Source organism: Sapajus apella, unplaced genomic scaffold (assembly GCF_009761245.1).
Source record: "Sapajus apella isolate SASKATOON/1434 unplaced genomic scaffold, GSC_monkey_1.0 scaffold1, whole genome shotgun sequence".
NCBI classification, from domain to species: Eukaryota; Metazoa; Chordata; class Mammalia; order Primates; family Cebidae; genus Sapajus; species Sapajus apella.
This window is the reverse complement of record NW_022436941.1, coordinates 77,509,327-77,528,757: the sequence shown is the minus strand read 5'-3', so window position 1 is coordinate 77,528,757 and position 19,431 is coordinate 77,509,327. Positions and strand designations below refer to the sequence as shown.

Genomic DNA, 19,431 nt, shown 5'->3' with positions numbered 1-19,431 from the left:
GGAGCTTTTGGAAAAATGCTTTCAAAGAGTTTACCTTCATTAACATCTACAATTAGTGAGTTATCAAGAACCAATATTAATTTTTATTCAGCAAAACTGTCAAGTATTATCCATAAAGCACTTCAAGATTCTCTTTATTAGAACCTACTTGATAAATTCCTTTGCACTTCACTTCTAAAGTACCTTCCATATTTATGCTTTTAAAAAAAGCAAAAAACAAACGATTAGAGTTGTAGTTACTCTTTCAATGTAAGCTCCTGGCTAACCATTAAAATTTAGTGTTCCATTTATCACAACTGCATTACCTAGATTTTCCCCTTCTATGCTTGGATCTTAATATATTTATTATAAACATTTCAAGTGTTTCTCGGAAAAAAGCAGAAGATGAATTATTATATATGATCATATTTAAAATCTGCAATATTCCTATTCCATAAGCATATCATCTGCCTCTCCCAAACCAATACTTTTTTTTCTGAAGATAAGAAAATAAACTCTAAGGCAACATGTAGTAAGCAGCACAATGTATAGTCAGAATCTTTGCATTCTAGGAACCCAGGTATGCCAGCCACCACTCAGGTGGCCTTGAGGAAAGTCACTTAATTGGAGCCTCAGATTTTGTGGTCTCTAAAAGTGAGTTTAGAGCACTTAACACATGTAGTGTTGCAGTCAGCATTGAGCAGCAACACGTATTTACCTGTTAATAAGGAAATGGCAACCCAAATTTGCTCTGTGCTCTCTCTACTGATGAAACGGTAAAACCAAAGGCTGGGGATTAAATGGTAAAACTAAAGGTTAGAGGTTTTTTTTTTTTTTGAAAGTGCACATCAAAGCAATGTGCACTAACTCTCCATTAACCTTACTCCTTCCCAACTCCACAAATGCTGCTGCCATGAGATACTCAGGCAGTCACCTAATGGGTATAAACTCAAGTGCTAAGGGCAGAGAATGAGAAAAGGAAGAGGGCTGTTAGACAAAGTCCACAGCTTGGACTAGATAATTTAATTATCTCTGCTAAAATGTACATTTTTTTCTTTTCCAACTTTACCCATGGCTCACGCTTAGGTTTTATAATACATGGACCTCAGAGCTAGGCACAGCATTGCATTGACTTGAGCTTCAGTTTTTCTACTTGTAACACAGGGGAAGAATAATCCTCGTCCTGCCATATTCTACAGAAACATCTATAGGAGTAACTAATGTTGTTACTTGTAGATAAAGATGAAGGGGGGCAATCCAAGAGCTTCAACAATTCAGTGTCAAGTCATATTCAGAATGAAGACTAATTAAGAAAATATGATTATCAGTTAGAAAAGCACCTGAGCTCTAGTTGGGAGAATGTGCTTCTGGTCCCAGCATACTTAAATAGGCTTGTGGCCTTGGCCAAATGACTTGGCCTCATGTCCTCAACTGTGTAAGAGGCCAGATTGAATGACCTCTCAGGTCCTTTGCAGCTTAAAACACTAACGTTTCTTTGAAAAACGATCAACATGCTCATGTCCCAGCAAAGGCTTCACTTCTCAGCCCCTGGGGTAGGACAATGCTGAGGGATGTCCAGTGGGACCGAGCCCCAGGTGCCCACAGAGGTAGTAGACTCTTCATTAACACTCCCTGTGTTGGCTGCCCCCTTTTCCTGTCTCACTTCTCCACTCCCCAGCTTCCGGTACTGTCTAGGATTATCTCACAAATAAGTTGTTTACACTATAAAAACAATTTTTAAAACCTACTTAGAAATTAAATTCGGTTTTAAAGTATCAAGTTATAAAGTAGTAAGCGCATGAGCATTGGAGCTCAGACTAAACTAGGTCTGATTCCCGGTGCTATCACTAACCATGTGACCTTGGGCAAGGTTCTTAACTTCTATTTGCATCCGTTTCCTTGCTTATAACATGGGAACAATACCCCCTTCTAGGGCTTCTGTGAGGATTAAATGAGATAAGGTGTAGGGAGACCTTAGTATAGTGACTGGGATATAGCCAGCAGTGCTTAATAATTGTTATTATTGGCCGGGTATGGCAGCTCATGCCTGTAATCCCAGCACTTTGGGAGGCTGAGGCAGGCAGATAACTAGATGAGGAGTTCAAGATCAGCCTGACCAACATGGTGAAACCCCTGTCTCTACTAAAAACACCAAAATTGGCGGGGTGTGGTGGCACACGCCTGTAATCCCTGAGGCAGGAGAATAGCTTGAACCCAGGAGGCGGAGCTTGCAGTGAGGCGAGATCATGCCACTACACTCCAGCCCGGGGACAAGGCCAGACTCTGTCTCAAAAAAAAAAAATTGCTATTATTATAAAATATAATTTTATTTTTCTCATTTTGTAAGTTTGGCCTTTTTTCATCAACCTGCTAATGCTTCAGAAAAGAATAACTATACTTTTGTAATTACTATTTGAATCTAAAATAAGTTATACCTTGACCAACTTGTCAGCTTAATAACATTAATAAATTTTTCATATTTAATAAACTCTAGCTAATGTTATACTATGTATTTTTGCTTTCAACTTTTATGTAAGCCATTTAATGCAGCTAGGACCCAGCTCTGAGTTCTACATATTAGTTTACATTATTAAAATAAACTTAAAAGTTATATAGATGTTATTAATAAAAGCCCAATTTAAAATAAGAAATATGAGCCAGGCAGAGTAGCTTATACCTGTAATCCCAGCTACTTGGGAGGCTGAGATGGGAAGAATGTTTGATGCCAGAAGCTGTAATCCCAGCACTTTGGGAGGCTGAGGTGGATCTTGAGGTCAGGAGTTCAAGACCAGCCTGGCCAACATTGTGAAATCCCGTCTCTACTAAAAATACAAAAATTAGCCAGGTGTGGTGTCGGGCGCCTAACGTCCTAGTTACATGGGAGACTGAGGTTGGAGGCTGCAGTGAGCCAAGAGCATGCCATTGCACTCCAGCCTGGGTGATACAGTGAGATCCCATCTCAAGAATGAGTTGATTATATACATTAGTATGGTATGCTAATCAAAAGTTCTGACTACTTACTACACTATAGCATAAACTATTAGTATCAGCCTAACAGGAGCAGGAATTCTGACTAGTTTTGGTTAGTGGATTTTTAAAAAATTATTCATAGCAAAGAATCAAAAATTTATTTAGATACCATAAACATTTACTTTTTCTTAAAAAATATAAATAGGCATTAATTCTCCAATTTTCCAAAGTAGTCCCAAGGGCTGCATGCGGTGGCTAACACCTGTAATTCCGGAACTTTGGGAGGCCAAGGCAGGCAGATGGCTTGAGCTCAGGAGTTCAAGACGAGCCTGGGCAACACAGCAAAACCTCATCTCTGCCAAAATACAAAAATTAGCCAGGCGTGGTGGAGCATGCCTGTAGTCCCAGTTACATGGGAGAGTGAGGTGGGAGGATCAATTGAGCCCGGGAGGCAAAAAAGACAAAGCAGTCCCAAAGCTATCCTCGTCCTTAAGGAAGAGCTCCTCACTAATATTTTTCTGATATAAACCATACCTAGAACTTACCTTCTATAATTTCCAGTTTTAATTTTCTAAGTGAATTGAAAATAAAAGAAAACAACTACACACACTTTAAAGGCAGCTCAAAATATTTTTCAAGTTTTTACGATTTCTGTTTTTTTATTAAAAAAAATTTTTTTTAGACAGCGTCTCACTCCGTCATCAAGGCTGAAGTACAGTGGTGCAATCATAGCTCACTGCAGCCTTGACCTCCTGGACTTAAGGAATCCTCCCACTTCAGCCTCTGGAGTAGCTAGGACTACAGATGCATGCTACCACATCAAGTTATTTTTTAAATTTTTTGTAGAGATGGATGTCTCACTATGTTGCCCAGGCTCGTCTTGAACTCCTGTCTTCAAACAATCCTCCCACCTAGGCTTCCCAAAGTGGTGAAATTACAAGCATGACCTGCTGCACCCAGCCATCTTTCTGATTTTTTTTTACAGTTTTCCTGACCCATTTCTTAGTGACTCACTATTATGGAACGTTTCCAAAGAATTCAACATTCCTTTCATAGTAACAATATTTTTTTGCACTTAAATTTCATAAGTTTACACACATCTAAATAATCTGTCACAATAACAAGTATAACTGGCACCAACATGTTTGGAATAAATGCAATAAATTGTTAAGCCAATATCCCAGCAGCTGGAGAAGGAAACAGACTACTAGAAGCCAGTGTTGATCATGCCCAGGCACCACCCCATCTGCTTATAGGGAAATGAAGAGTATAAGCTTATTGGTCAACCATTAGATGTCGATGGGATTGTATTTGAATCAGGATGAACCACATGCAAACTGCCAACATCCAGCTGTTTATTCACCTATAAAAAGGGCAATTGTATATGTTCAACCATTATATATATATATATACACACACATTTTATTTAAAAATACTGACTATATTTAATGCCAAATATTATATCCACTACCATTTTTTCCCTTTTGAACAATGAATAGTGGCTCTCACAGCTTGATTTAAAAAATTCCATTCCACATTTGCTCAAGAACTCACCCTAAGCTACTGAATAATCAGTCATTAGACTCTAGATTCCTAGTAATGTCATTTCTATCCTTTCTTTCTTTAAGTCACACCTGTTAGAATTACGAAGAAGAGGGTGAAGGATGAAGGTGTCAGCTGTGCTTTCTAGTGAACTGAATGATAAGCAGCTGAGGGATTAAAATGTGGGTCAACATTGTTTGTTGGATGGTTTATTTCTGAGACATAAATCTTTCTGTCCTACAGGATGCAACACAGCACTGTCTGCCTGAAGAAGGCACAAGACAGGTAAGATGAGGGGCAGAGAAGCCCCTGAACAGACTTAAAATAGTCACCCTTAAGTAAAGAGCACCTTTTACTTTTGTTCTGCCCTTGTTAGAGCATTTAATTAAACACACATATAAATCACAAATGTGCTATTAGGACAAAACCCAAAAATTCGGGACAGAGAGAGGGAGAGGGGTCAGGGGACAGGGCTGTATTTAGGTTAAGGGCCGCTAGCGAAACTCTCTTTGTCTAGATCTCACATTTCTACCATTGACCCTAAAAAGTCTAAATCCAGTTTATTTTTACAGTTGCCCTTATGTCCTCACAAAACTATTGTAAGATATCAGAGTCCCAGTGCCTCCTATATACTCAAAAATATCAACCCACAGAGTTAGTAGAGTGGGAAGAGCCTAAAGCTTGTAATTACACCTAGGTTTAAACCCTCGCTGCTTATTTCTACCAGCGTAGCCTGAGCACCCTTTCTGCTTTTCTCACATTTCTGTACCTGTCCATATGACAAGCCAGACCTTGCTGGCTTCAAAGGATTCATGAGAAAATGCACGTAAAGAGACTCATTGCAGGCCGGGCACGGTGGCTCATGCCTGTAATCCTAACACTTTGGGAGGCCAAGGTGGGCAGATCACCTGAGATTGGGAGTTCCAGAACAGCCTGGCCAACATGGTGAAACCCCTTCTCTACTAAAAATACAAAAATTAGTCAGGGGTGGTGGTGGGGGACCGGAGAGGGTGGGGTGCCTGTAATCCCAGGAGGCTGAAGCAGGAGAAACGCTTGAACCCGGGAGGCAGAGGTTGCAGTGAGCCGAGATCACACCATTGCACTTCAGGCTGGGTGACACAGTAAGACTCCATCTCAAAAAAGAGAGAGACTCATTGCAACGATTACTTATGCCTAAAAGATGCCAAATCTTTCACCTCATAATTTTCAATAAGATGTTTTAAATGTAAATGCAACGTTGAGTATCCTGTAAGGACAGAGGTACAGATGATGCCCATTAAGTTAATTTTCTGTTTCAAAATTCACCTGAAAGCTAAGCATAATCAAGATATCTAATGTAGGCAGGGCACAGTAATCCCAGCACTTTGAGAGGCCAAGGCAGGTGGATCACCTGAGGTGGGGAGTTCAAGACCAGCTTGATCAACATGTAGAAACCCCATCTCTACTAAAAACGCAAAATTAGCCGGGCGTGGTGGTGCATGCTTGTAAACCCAGCTACTCAGGAGGAGGCTGAGGCAGGAAAATCACTAGAATCTGGGAGGCAGAGGTCACGGTGAGCCAAGATCACGCCATTGCACTCCAGCCTGGGCAACAAGAGCAAAACTCTGTCTCACATACACACACACACACATACACACACACACACACACACACACACACACACACACACACACACACAAAGATACCTAATGTAAACAAGGAAGGTAGCTGTCCTTTCCAGATCAGATAGGGAAATGTGACAACGGGAGGAGAAAAGGTTTCAGAAAGGTGAAATGGCAAGCACCAGAGGGATGCTTTTAAAATACAAATCTTAACAGGTCCTTTTCCCTCTTATTGGCCTCCCAGGATTCCCCACTGACGTTATAAAATCCAAAACCTTTATGAGGTCAAACAACCCTCTCAGTAAGCCTGGACTCTGCATGCCTAGGCAACTTCAACTCACACTGTCTTCCATAAAGTATTTGCATTTCCCTCATGGCATCTGCATTCTCTCTCCCTAGGTTCTGTTTCCCACTCCTCACCCCATTTCTCAGCTGCCCTAAGTCCCACTCTTCCTTCTTTCTGCTCAGAAGGATATCCTGTCTGCCTACCTCTGCTTTGCCTCCCCAGGACCCCGTCTGTGTATATCACAGCACAGTTTATCATAGTGAACTGTAATTTTGTTAACTTACATTTACTTGTGTGGTATGGACCTGGACTGGCTTTAGCATACTGCCAGCCACTTTGCCTGACGCAAAGCTAACACTCAAATGTTGTTGAGTATGCAACTGCTGAAGCTCCCCAGTTTTATCTAGGTTTGGCTTTATTACCCTCTATTAGATAGTCCAAGAAGCAAGGCTGCTGGTGCTCATGGCTTACACAGCTGCTTATCCAGATTGATTAAGGTTTGTCTTTAACTTGAGAAACTTGTAAGTTATGTGGAAACTTATTTCATTTGAATAATAGTCTGTTTAAAAATATTTATGGGGCCGGGCACGGTGGCTCAAGCCTGTAATCCCAGCACTTTGGGAGGCTGAGGCGGGTGGATCACGAGGTCAAGAGATCGAGACCATCCTGGTCAACATGGTGAAACCCCGTCTCTACTAAAAATACAAAAAATTAGCTGGGCATGGTGGCACGTGCCTGTAGTCCCAGCTGCTTGGGAGGCTGAGGCAGGAGAATTGCCTGAACCTGGGAGGCGGAGGTTGCGGTGAGCCGAGATCGCGCCATTGCACTCCAGCCTGGGTAACAAGAGTGAAACTCCGTCTCAAAAAAAAAAAAAAATATTTATGGGTTGGGTAGGGTGGCTCATGCCTGTAATCCCAGCACTTTGGGAGGCTGAGGTGGGTGGATCACCTGAGGTCAGGAGTTTAAGACCAGCCTGACGAACATGGTGAAACCTTGTCTCTACTAAAAATACAAAAATTAGCCCTGAATGGTGGCAAGTGCCTGTAATCCCAGCTACTCAGGGGGCTGACGCTGGAGAATCGCTTGAACCCAGGAGGCGGACGTTGCAGCAAGCAGAGATGGCGCCACTGCACTCCAGCCCAGGCAACAAGAGCGAAACACCATCTAAAAATGTATGTGTGTGTGTGTGTGTGTGTGTGTGTGTGTGTGTAGGTATATGTATATGACCAGGCATGGTGGCTCATGCCTGTAATCCCAGCACTTTGGAAGGCCCAAGGTGAGCAGATTACCTGAGTTCAGGGGTTTGAGAACAGCTTGGCCAACATGGTGAAACCTCATCTCTACAAAAATACAAAAAAAAAAAAAAATTAGCCAAGCATAGTGGCATGAGCCTGTAGTCCCAGTTACTCAGGAAGCTGAGGCAGGAGAATCACTGAACCTGGGAGGCGGAGGTTGCAGTGAGCCAAGATTGCACCACTGTACTGATCGACAGAGCAAGGCTCTGTCTCAAAAAAAAAAAAAAAAAAAAAATTACAATGGTATGCCAACTTCTATCATTTACGAAAAGAGTGATTTCACTTGCCAATGTAATAACATGTACTTTTAGAAATCAATTAGAAATAATGGAAATTTCAAATTTTTTAGAAGACCAATGTTATAAAATGCTTGATTGGTATTAGTTTTCAACTTTTTGTAACTGTGTATGGTCAAAATTGGATGAGTCACTGAAACACATGTAAGACATATTTTTAAAAGTGCATTTATGGCATGCTTCTTTCCATACTATGTGATGTATCTTACTGAAATCCTGGCTATTCTCAATTTAACATGCTGCCACATTCACAATGGCTCCAGAATTATGGGTTTGGTAAACAGCATCCTTCCAATCTGTGTGCAGTGGCTCGAGTCTGAAATCCTAGCACTTTGGGAGGCTGAGGCAGGACAATCATTTCAGCCCATGAGTTCAAGACCAATGTAGGCAACACAGTAAGGCTCTATCTCTATAAAAAATAAAAAAAATTAGCCGGGCCCAGTGGCATGTGTCTATAGTCCCGGCTACTGTGGAGGCTGAAGTGGAGGACTGCCTGAGTCTGGGGATTGAGGCTGCAGTGAGCCGACTGTGTCACTGCACTCCTGCCTGGGTGACAGACAGAGACCCTGTCTCAGGGGCAAAAAAAGCATCCTTTGTATCTTAGAACTGATAAGCACGAGTGCTACATCATGGAGAATAAACAAATCTCAATAATTAGAAAAAAAATCCTACTTTCTCAATTTGCCTAGAAATTATTTGAAGATAGAGGCTTTCTCTTATGTACATTTCAAGACCCTTTGGCAGGAAGAATTGTGTGCCCCAAAGAGGATATGTTGAAATCCTAACCCCCAGTACCTCACAGTGTGCTATTATTTGGAAATTTAATTTTTGCAGATGTTAAAATGAGGTCATACTGGAGTGGGGTGGGCCTAAATCCATTATGCCTTATAAAATGGTTATGTGAAGACACAGACACATAGAGAGAATGCATATGAAGACCGAGGCAGAGATTAGAGTGACGCCAGCACAAGGAATGCCAGGGAGTGCTGCTGTCACCAGAACCTAGCAGAAGCATGGAAGAAATTCTCCCCCAGAGCTTTCAGAAGGAATCAGCACTGCTGACAACCTAATTTTAGACTTACAGCCTCCAGAACTGTTAGGCAATAAATTGCTGTTTTTACAAGCTACCCAGTTTGTGGTACTTTGTTACGGCAGCCGGAGGAAACTGATACAACATTTAATAATACTGTTCATGTTGAATTGAATTGCTGTTACTTCATAGAGAGAAAAGTTAGGCAAAATGCATTGATCCTATTTTTTAAATTGCTTTTAGAAATCTGACCATGTATATTAAGAACCATAAAAATGACCATACTTGCTGACAAAGTAATTCTGCTTCTGGAATAGTATCATAAGAAAACAAGTCCCAATTTGTAAAATGATACAGCTGCAAAGATGAGTATTACTACAACTTAGCTTGTTTATATTGTTGCTAACATACTTCTCAAACAATACAGTATTAGTAAAGTAAATTACATTATACTTACTAGAATACAAATAATATGAGTTCTAAAAATTACATAAGATGAAAAATGCTTACTAGGTGTTATATGGGAAACACAGAATACTAAAAAAAAAAATTATTTTCCATTTTTTTTTTGAGACAGAGTCTTGCTTTGTCACCCAGGCTGGAGTGCAGTGGCGAGATCTCAGCTCACTGCAACCTCCACCTCCCCGGTTTATGGGATTCTCCTGCCTCAGCCTCCCAAGTAGCTGGGACTACAGGCATGTGCCACCATACTCAGCTAACTTTTGTATTTTTAGTAGAGATGGGGTTTCACCATTTTGGCCAGGCTGGTTTCAAACTCCCGATCTCAGGTGATCTGCTTGTCTCAGCCTCCCAAAGTGCTAGGATTACAGGTGTGAGCCACTGTGCCCAGACTGAGAATACTAAAATTCTACATAGAGTACGATGTAGAAAAATATGCATAGAAATAAAGAGAGAGACAAAGGCAACATGGCTAAATATTCATTGTGGTAGAATTATGCTCAGTGGGTCAGAACTCTCTTCTTGGCTCCCTGATCTTATCCTTTGGTACCAATTTCCAGTCTTATTTTCTCCTCCCCTCAAGCTTCCCCACACACAGCCAATTCTTTCTTGGCAATGTCCCTCAGGTGCAGTCCAGGTCCACTACACCTTACACAGGTTTTGTGAACATATTCCTGTCTGGCCTGACTGCAGCCTCATCTGACTATCTATCTACGGCCAGAATAACACAGTCGTCCTACTGCTGAATATATCTATTGTGTTAATCTGTCCATTTATGTTTTATGTAATTTTATGTATGTGCTATATTTTTCAATAAAAAGGGGGTTTTCTTTGACTTCCTGTGTTTTCATATTTTGTTTTGTCAAGATAAGGATAAAAAGTTCTCTGCTGATTTGCCCTGCTTCATTATACCTCTAAAATTAATGTTTCATCAGGACAGCTAGTACCTGTTTGTGACAATGGAGTGAACACAGGCTTTTCTCCCCTTCATTTACAATGTCTACAGTTCCTCCACATCTACCAATGCAAACTCCTTAACATCCTGTAACACCTGGCTTAAAAATTTCCACCATCATCAAACCTGCCTGATCCATGCTACCAAAATTTATACTGTATCATGTTCTACATTTATCAAGCAACTACTAGCCATAAGGCCTAAAGATTTAATGTCCTAAGCTGTCTGCAATCTTTTTGTGGAAAGCAAACATAAAAAATGATAATGAACAGTAGAAAAGGGCATATGATGTGTTCAGGGTGGAGAAGAGGGAGAGAGTGGTGAAGAGAGGATAGGAATGGGTGAGACTGATAAAGGCTATAAGAGACCACGTAAAAATTGGATAGAAGATATTTCACAACTAGAGAGGAATGGCATGAGACAGGGCACCTTGGAGACCAGGATAATGGCAGGACCCTTAATGGAAATGAGCATCTAGAGTTGTTTTGGGGAAAAGCCAGGCAAGTCCAAGAGAAATATTACCATGCGCACTGAGAGGTATTACACTAAAACTGAAGAAGATGTGGAAAGCACAGAATCTTAAGCCAGATAAGTACAGGTGAGAGTTAAGCCAGATAAGTACAGGTGAGAGATGAAGTATTGAAGTTCTGTAGATCTATTTTTCTGAAATAACAACAAAAAAGTAGGAGGGGGGGTTGAAGGGTGTGGAGGCCTAAACTAGTATAAAGACACATACGAAGGAAAAGAGGGATCTGAGGTTGACAGCCTGGTGAACGATGCCTGAAACAGCACGGGACTTCAGAAATTAAGGACGAGCAAAGGAACTCTAGCTCCAGTGCTGAAAACAGAGCCCCAGAGTTGGACTCTCCTACTGCTGAGATGGGTGTGGCCTTTGGCTTGTTACTTAACCTCTCCGTGCCTCAGTTTCCTCATCATTAAAACGAGAATATTAATATCTACTTCACATAATAGTTGTGAAGATTAAAAGCTTTAATACAAGAACTGAGATCAGTGCCTGGAACCTAAGCACTGATAAATGTCTGCCACGGGGTGAGGGATGGATTTTATTTAGTTCTCGGTGACATTGGGGAGACCAATTTCTGATCAGTAGTACGAACGGAAACTACAAAGAAAGGGAATGAATAAGCAGGTGCGTAGTAAGAAGGCGGAGGTATCCGCGACTCTTTGGAAGCAGGTAAGCAATAAAAGGGAGGAGTGAAATAATGGGTAATCCGAGAGCATAGGGTTAAGTGAACATGCTTTCCGAGGGGAGACCGAAGCAAGAGGTGAGGAACTCGGGTCGCCAAAACTATTCTTTAGTCAGAGCGGGACTCATTCGTGCTGTTCCCAACACATGGAGCAGGACCCGTGTAAAGACCCGCTCCTTCCCGTCCCGAATTCCCCAGGGAGCTCCAAAGAGCGCTAGGTCCGCGCGGGGTGAAGTTTGAAACAGCGCTGACTTGAGACAGCCCATTTCCAAACGAACGATACCCTGGACGACAGAACAACAGGCTTTCCTGTTTCCATCTCCGGCACGACCTGTTCCGCGGCTCTCTACTCATCAATCTCCTCCCGACCAGCAGCAGCCAGCGGGACAGGATGGGACTCCGGAGCCGGAGGGACAGCGCCCCGCTCCCAGGGCAGCGCCCCGAGTTCATCCGGCCGCGGGAGCCAAAAAAGCGCTCAAAAGGAAAGGAAGGAAACAGAAAGAAAGGGGTTCGAGAATTTGGGGGGTGGTACCGAGGCCAGACCCCGGAGCTGGGAAAATGACCTCCGCGTCCAAGGTCGAGCAGGTCCTTCTCCCTCCTAGTCCCGCGGCGAGCACCTCTGCTTCTCCTGCTCCGCTTCGCAGGGCCGGCGCCGCGCGGGACCCCAGTCCAGGCTCCGCTCCGCTGCGCGCCCGCCCGCCCGATCTTACCTTCGAGTGCTGCCGGGAGGGGGCTCCGGGAGAAGGCGCAGGTGAGCACCGCGGCCCCGCGCTCCTCCGGAAAATGGCCTCGGCCCTCCCCACGCGCAGGCGGAGGGGACACAACTTCCCAAGAGCCTCCCGAGCCCACGGAGGGCCTGGCCCAGCTCCCGGGGCCCCTGCACCCGGATCCCAATTCTCACGCCGCGCCCAAGTTCTTCCACCCGGCCGCTCCCGACGCCGTTCCCTCGGCTCTGCCTCCCGCCCCCGTCTCTTCTCCGCGCCCTGAGAAAGTTTGGCCCCTGCCCGCCGGCCCGGAGCCCCGCACTCACCTCACGGGGAGCGGAGCCGAAGCGCCGGGCGCGAGCGGGAGCAAAGGGCGGCGGCGGGCGGCGCGAGCGCGGAGCTCCTCACAGCGGCCCCTGCTGTCCCCGCCGCCGACTGGGCTGGAAAGGGGAGGAGGCCGCCGGGTGTCACCTGCCGGCTCTCCCACCCAGCCGCCTGACGCGCGCAGCGCCGCCCCCTGCCCGCCGCCGCCAGGTGCCCGCCGAGGGCCGGAGGGAGGAGCCGGGGCGGCGAGCGGGGCAGCGGCCGGGAGGGAGGGCGGGGGCCACTCTCGCCTCGCCTCAGCCGCGCGCCCTGACGCTCGGGACTGGCGCCCCCCTGGGCTAGCGGGGCTGGTCGTGGCACCTTTTACCCTTCTTTCCGAGCGCAGATGCCATCACTTGGGGGACATCTCTAGGCTGACATGGCAGAGTGGAAATTGTCGTCATGCGTGTCACATTTGCGAATGAGTTGTAGAAAAATCCGAAATTAGGAAAACCTAGGTGAGGCTGAGGCTGAGGCTGAGGCGGGGGCGGAGAAAAAGGGGACTCCCTGCTCTTAAAAGGGTATTGGGAGCGTTAATTCACATCCAAAATGGAGGCCAGACCCAGAGGAGAAGGCCCTGGGAGAGGAAGGCCGACTTGGCTCTGCTCCATCCCCTGCTTATAACGAATAAGAAACTAGAGAATTGCTGCAGTCTGGGTGGGGGCCATGGGGAGAGGACTTTTAGAGCAAAGAAGAGTAGATTGTATATAATCTAACTTTGCTTCTGGTAACAGCAACTGCTGCAGGAACAAAGTCTAGCAAATTCATTTCTCGTTATCTACCGTGGGATTGGAAGGTGGGGTGGGGATGAGGGTTCGGCTGTGCACCTGCGCTTGGTTTATTTATTTATTTTTTTAAACGCACCTGGCCTTGTGTCTGGTAATGATCCTCCTAATCGCTGGTAGGATTTGGAGTCATGGCGTCAAGAGCTGGAAGGCAAAATAGCCCAGAGAAGGTCCCTGCTTCTGAGGCAAACCAAAGGCTGGCATTGTGCTGTCCAGAAACCTAAAAATAAATAAATAAATAAATAAATAAATATTTTTAGTTGCAGTCATGACCCAAGCACCTCACAAATGTGGGCTTTGTGTTGTGAGTTCTCAGCATGCAATCAAGAAACAAAAGCGGGCGGGGAGCATCAGGACAACCAGAGGGGATGGGTAGGGAGAAAAAAATCAGGGGCCGGGAGCATGTTTTCTTCACATGTAGGGATTACCTTCAACAGCTTAATCCTACTACATTGAACAGGAGGTTTTCATGTTTTATGTAAAACTTTGAAAGTGTCCATTGAAAGGAAAGCAAAAAAAAAGCTTAAATTGCAAAGAATCTCAAAGTCAAAAAAACTTTTCTCCTTCCTTTTAGATAACTTTGCTTTTATAAAAGTTAAAAAGAGATCATTTAATAGATTTCGGAAGTCTTTTGGGAATGGGAGACAATTGCTTAATGATACTTGACTTTGAGCCTGTCACTATTTACCATTTATATATACTTATGAAATTTCAAAATGCAAAAGTTCAAATGGATTCATTTATTTAACAAATACTGGAGTGCTGCCATGTTCCAGGCTCTGATGTTTCAGTAGATAACAAAACAAATTCCCCATTCTCAGGGACTGTACATTCATTCTAATTGGAGATGACAGACAATAAACGAATAAAGAAGTAAAAAATGTAGTGTTCAGGGTTTGATAAGTGCTATGAAGAAAAATAAAGAAGGGAAGGGAATAGGGACTTCTGGAGGTGGGGAGTTATGTTAAATGTTAAAGTGGTCAGGGAGGGCCACAGTGGAGCAGGAATTTCAGCCAAGATTTTGAACAGGTAAGGTGATACACCTGTGTGCCTATCCAGTAACAGCATTCCACTCAATGGGAATGGCAAGGCTAAAAGCCCTGCAGGCATGGTCTGGGATGTTCCATTCATAGACCAGCAAAGAGGAGAGGTCAGCTGAATTTCAGTGAGGGGGGACATAAGGACAGTAAGAAATGAGGTCACAGAGTTAAGGAAGCAGTTTGAGTAGAGAAGTGACATCCTTTGACATTTTAAAAAGAGTATTTTGGCAACTTTTTTTGAGAATAGGGCATGGGGTAGGGAGGAAGACAGAAAGGGCAGAAGTAAGACAATAGATAATCAGGAGGCTCTTGGAAAATCCAGATGAGAAATAAAGGTGGCTTTGACCAAGTTGATAGTAGTGAAAAATGGTAAGATTTAAAAAATACATTCTGAAGGTAGTATCAACAAGATTTCTTGAGAATTTGGTATGGGCTATGAGAGAGAAAAAAAGGAAGTCAAGGATGATTCCACAGTGTTTTGCCTTGGGTAACTGGAAGAAAAGAATTGCCATTTACTGAATGAAAAAGAAAAACTGTGAAAGAACAAAGTAGAGATAAGGACAGGTCAGGAGTTGTTTGGCATTGCTTTAATTTGAGATGCCTGTTACCTATCCATGGGATAGGTAAATGGGAATGAATGTCAAGTAGGTCGTTGATTACACCAGTCTGGAGGTCAAGAAGGAGAGGTGTGGGCTAGTAATATAAATTTGGGTGTAGTCACTTTCCACATGACACTGAAAGGCATGAGAATGGCTAAGAGCACCAAGAGTGAGACTAGGGAAGAGGTTATCCCTCCTTCCCTCATTTGCTAAAATCCCATACACATGGGTTCTGTGTTTAGGCTCTTAATTCCATTCCACTGTCTATGTGTTCTGCTTTATAATTTCTTTTTCTTTTACTATTTTGTGTACATTTGAAAAGCAGCTGTCTTTCTTGTTTTCTTGTTTCCAATGAAAAGCTATGGCAGGATTTTTATTTTGTCTTAAGGTTATTTAGGAATAATCTGTCATCTTTCCGATATTGAGGTAACCCATCCATGAACATATATCTCCATTTGTGTAAATCTTCTCTTTTAATGAAGTTTTCATTTTCTCTTTATTGGTCTTTCACATATTTTATTATGCTTATTGTTAGGAACCTTATAATTATTGCCAATATTATCAATGTTTTTTGTTTGTTTGTTTTTTGTTTTAATATAGACAGGGTCTCTCACTCTGTTGCCCTGGCTGTAGTGCAGTGACCCAATCACAGCTCACTGCAGCCTTTAACTTCTGAGCTCAACCAGTCTTCCAGCCTCAGCATCAGAGTAGCTAGGACTACAGGCATGCACCACTACAGGGGGCTAATTTTTTAACTTTTTATAGAGACAGGACCTTGGAATGTTGCCCAGACTGGTTTCAAACCCCTGGTTTCAAGAGAACCGCCTTCTTCAGCCCCCCAAAATGCTGGAATTACAGGTATGAGTCACTGTGCCTGGCCTGATATATGTATTTTTAAGTTACATTTTCTAATTCTAAATATAAGAATGTTAATTTTTGTCTAATGGTTGAAAATCCTTTGTCTTTACTAAACTCTTAGTAATTTGTAGAGTGCCTTTGGTATTTTATTGAGGCAATATCATTGTGAATTGTGAATAATTACAATTTTATTTTTTTCACTGTATTTCATTCATTTATATATATACATATATATATATATACATATATATATATATAAAATTGCGTTTTAGGTTTTGGGGTACATGTGAAGAACATGTAAGATTGTTGCATAGGTACACACATGACAGTGTGGTTTGCTGCCTTCCTCCCCATCACCTGTATCTGGTATTTCTCTCCATGTTATCCCTCCCCAACTCCCCACTTTCTGCTGTCCCTCCCCTAGTTCCTCCCTACAGACTCCAGTGTGTGATGCTCCCCTCCCTGTGTCCATGTGTTCTCATTTTTCAACATCCGCCTATGAGTGAGAATATGTGGTGTTTGATTTTCTTTTCTTGTGTCAGTTTGCTGAGAATGATGGTTTCCAGGTTCATCCATGTCCCTACAAAGGACATGAACTCATTGTTTTTTATGGCTGCATAGTATTCCATGGTGTATATGTGTCACATTTTCCCTGTCCAGTCTAAAAATATGGAACACTGCATGAATTTGCATGTCATCCTTGCACAGGAGCCATGCTAATCTTCTCTGTATCATTCCAATTTTAGTGTATGTGCTGCTGAAGCAAGCATCACTGTATTTCATTCTTTAAGAGAAAATTGAACCCTGTCAACTTCTTACTCTATGTCAGTATCATATGGGTTTAACTTTTACCAGTGATTCTCAAACTTTACTGAGAGTCACAGTCCTTGGGATGTTATGCAAGTTCCTGAAAATTATTTTGAGATGCTGATTTACTATATCTGGAGAGTGAGCCAAGGAATGTGCATCTTAACACACACTGTATATGATTCTGTCAGAGTTGCTGAGATACCTTACATGTGACCTATCTCTTCTGAAATTTATCATTGCCTTCCCAGCTGAACTATAAACCCTAAAGGGAAGATATTTTGTCTAATCTGTCTTTATATGCGTGGTGCCTAGGATATTAGCCTACAAACAGTGGGTGCTAAATAAATATGTAGATGGCAAAAAGAAATTTAGAAAAGTTGTGGAATGTACTTTCGTGAGTTTCATATTTAAATGCTTTAAAATGTTTTCCTATGTTTATTTTATATAGATTTCATAATGATATCTCTGATATCATCAGAGGAGGAACATAATTGCAATATGATAGGTTAATTGAGTAAGTGATTATCAACCATTCCCTCATCTTGTTTCTTTACCTCAAGGTAGCTGTAGCCTGCCAGAATTAAAGTCTTCATTTTTTTTATTTCTTTGTGGATTGAAATGCAAACTATGAGTTTCAGAAAAATCATTTTCTTTCTGGTAATCCTGTTCACATATCTAAGATATATGTAAAATTTATATCTCCAAGGCAATGTGAGATACAGAATGAGAACATCTCATTATAACAATCAATATAATTATTTTCCTGTAAATCACAATTATTTGAAAATACTCATGATTTTTGACTGTGAAGAATTGCCACTTATTATAATCATGAAATTAAGTTTGATCTGACTTCAGATATAATAAAAATGCTTTCTGTGCCAACTATGTTATCTGAATGTTTATTCAATCAGTTTATCTTGGTATCACAGTTTTGTGAAGGCCAAATCTAACATAGCATCTGGTTAAAATTCTCATGTCCTACATTTCATGATAATAAACTGCTTTGCAAGTAGGTAAAGCTACTATCATAGTTTATGTTTTTTTATATGGGTAAATAATATATCATCAGGAAAAACTGTATTTTAGTGATTTAATGGAAACAAGAAAACATGAAAAAATTTACAATTTAAAACTCCATGTAACTTTCATGAGTTTTGGGAATTGGTTACTAGACACTATGTTATTTGCAGTGCATGTTACTCAACTTTTTTATGCTAACTTTTACACAATGATAGTTAACTGATGTCTAATGTACCTCATAGGTTTACATGAGAATTCCACAAATGGAGGCTCTGTCTTCCTGGAGGAGTTTCATTTATGCTAGGTTAGTGTTTCCCAAATTTGCTTAATTTTTATAATCACTGAGGCTAAATGCTAAAAAACAAATTTCAAGGCCCCTCCAACAGCGGGCCAGCTGTACTTTGGATAGCAATACAATAACCAATGAAAGAATTTTAATGAGTTTTATCTGTGTCTTTTCCCATTGTATATTTTATTTTTATTCCCTAGATAAACCTGGTTTTGGAGATATAACCTGTATAATTTATTACCAATCCTGGATAATTACTTTCTTGGATAATCATTACATTTTTAGTGTAGTGATTGAAAGGCTTATCAATTTGGGGTAAGAAGAAAACAAAGAACATTTTTATTAATAGGCTATCACATTTTATAAGATTTTATAAAAACATTAGGATTTACATATTAGATTTTGTGTATTGTACGATACTCTGTTAGAAAAATATTTGTTTTAGAGATGGAGTCTCACTATGTTGCCCAGGCTAGAGTGTATCAGCTATTCACAGGTGTAATCATAGTGTACCACAACCTCAAATTCCTGGGCTCAAGCAACCCTCCTGCCTCAGCCTCCTGAGTATCTGGGACTAAAGGCATGTGCCATCATGCCCAGCTCTTAAATTTTTTATAGGTTTTGAATATTTCCAAAAGACCTCTTGTCTTAGTCTGATCAAGCTGCTTCCACAAAATATCACAAACTGAGTAGTTTGTAAATAGTAGAAATGTATTTCTCGCAGTTCTTGAGGCTGGAAAACCCAAGATCAAGCAGCTAGCACATTCAGTATTTGGTGCAGTCCTTCTTGATTTATCGATGGCTCTTTCTTTCTTTTGTTTTTCTCCCTCCCGCCCTCCCTCCCTTTCTTTCTTTCTTGTCCAGGTCTCACTCTGTCACCCAGGCTGGAGTGCAGCTCCAATTACAGCTCACTACAGCCTCAACTTCCTGGGCTTAAGCAATCCACCCACCTCAACTTCCTAAGCAGTTGGGACCACAGGCATACAGCACCACACCCAGCTAATTTTTGTATTTTTTTGTAGGGGTGAGGTTTCACCATTTTGTCCAGGCTGGTCTCCAACTCCTAGCTTCAAGCCAACCTTCCACCCTGGCCTCCCAAAGTGCTAGGATTATAGGAATGATCCCCAGCCCTGATGGCTCTTTCTCTTTATAAAAAGGGCACTCTGGGGTCTCTTTTATAAAGGCACTAATACCATTCTTGAAGGCTCCCATCATGATCTAATCATCTCTGAAAGGCCCTCCCTCCTAATATCATCACATTAGTGATTAGGTTTGAACATATGAATTTAGGAGGACAGAATCATTCAGACCATAGCACTGCTACCCTACCTAATAAAAT

At 42.1% G+C, this 19,431-nt stretch overlaps 1 protein-coding gene and 1 non-coding gene across 5 annotated transcripts in view; both read right to left on the bottom strand.

Annotated features, from left to right (window-relative positions):
- ELOVL7 (ELOVL fatty acid elongase 7) overlaps positions 1-12,882 on the bottom strand; it is an 88,058-nt gene extending 75,176 nt beyond the window's left edge. For 3 of the 4 annotated variants that reach the window (XM_032280205.1, XM_032280218.1, XM_032280228.1), the window contains exon 1: positions 12,652-12,832. The gene's annotated coding sequence lies outside the window, so the exon portion shown is untranslated. Of the gene's footprint in view, positions 1-12,651 lie in introns of all 4 variants that reach the window. The other variant, XM_032280209.1, reaches the window with a different exon arrangement.
- A 3,751-nt stretch (positions 12,883-16,633) lies between these two features.
- LOC116554127 lies at positions 16,634-16,736 on the bottom strand. The gene has a single exon (XR_004270063.1). It is a non-coding gene; the product is annotated as a U6 spliceosomal RNA (small nuclear RNA).
- Positions 16,737-19,431: the final 2,695 nt, after the last annotated feature.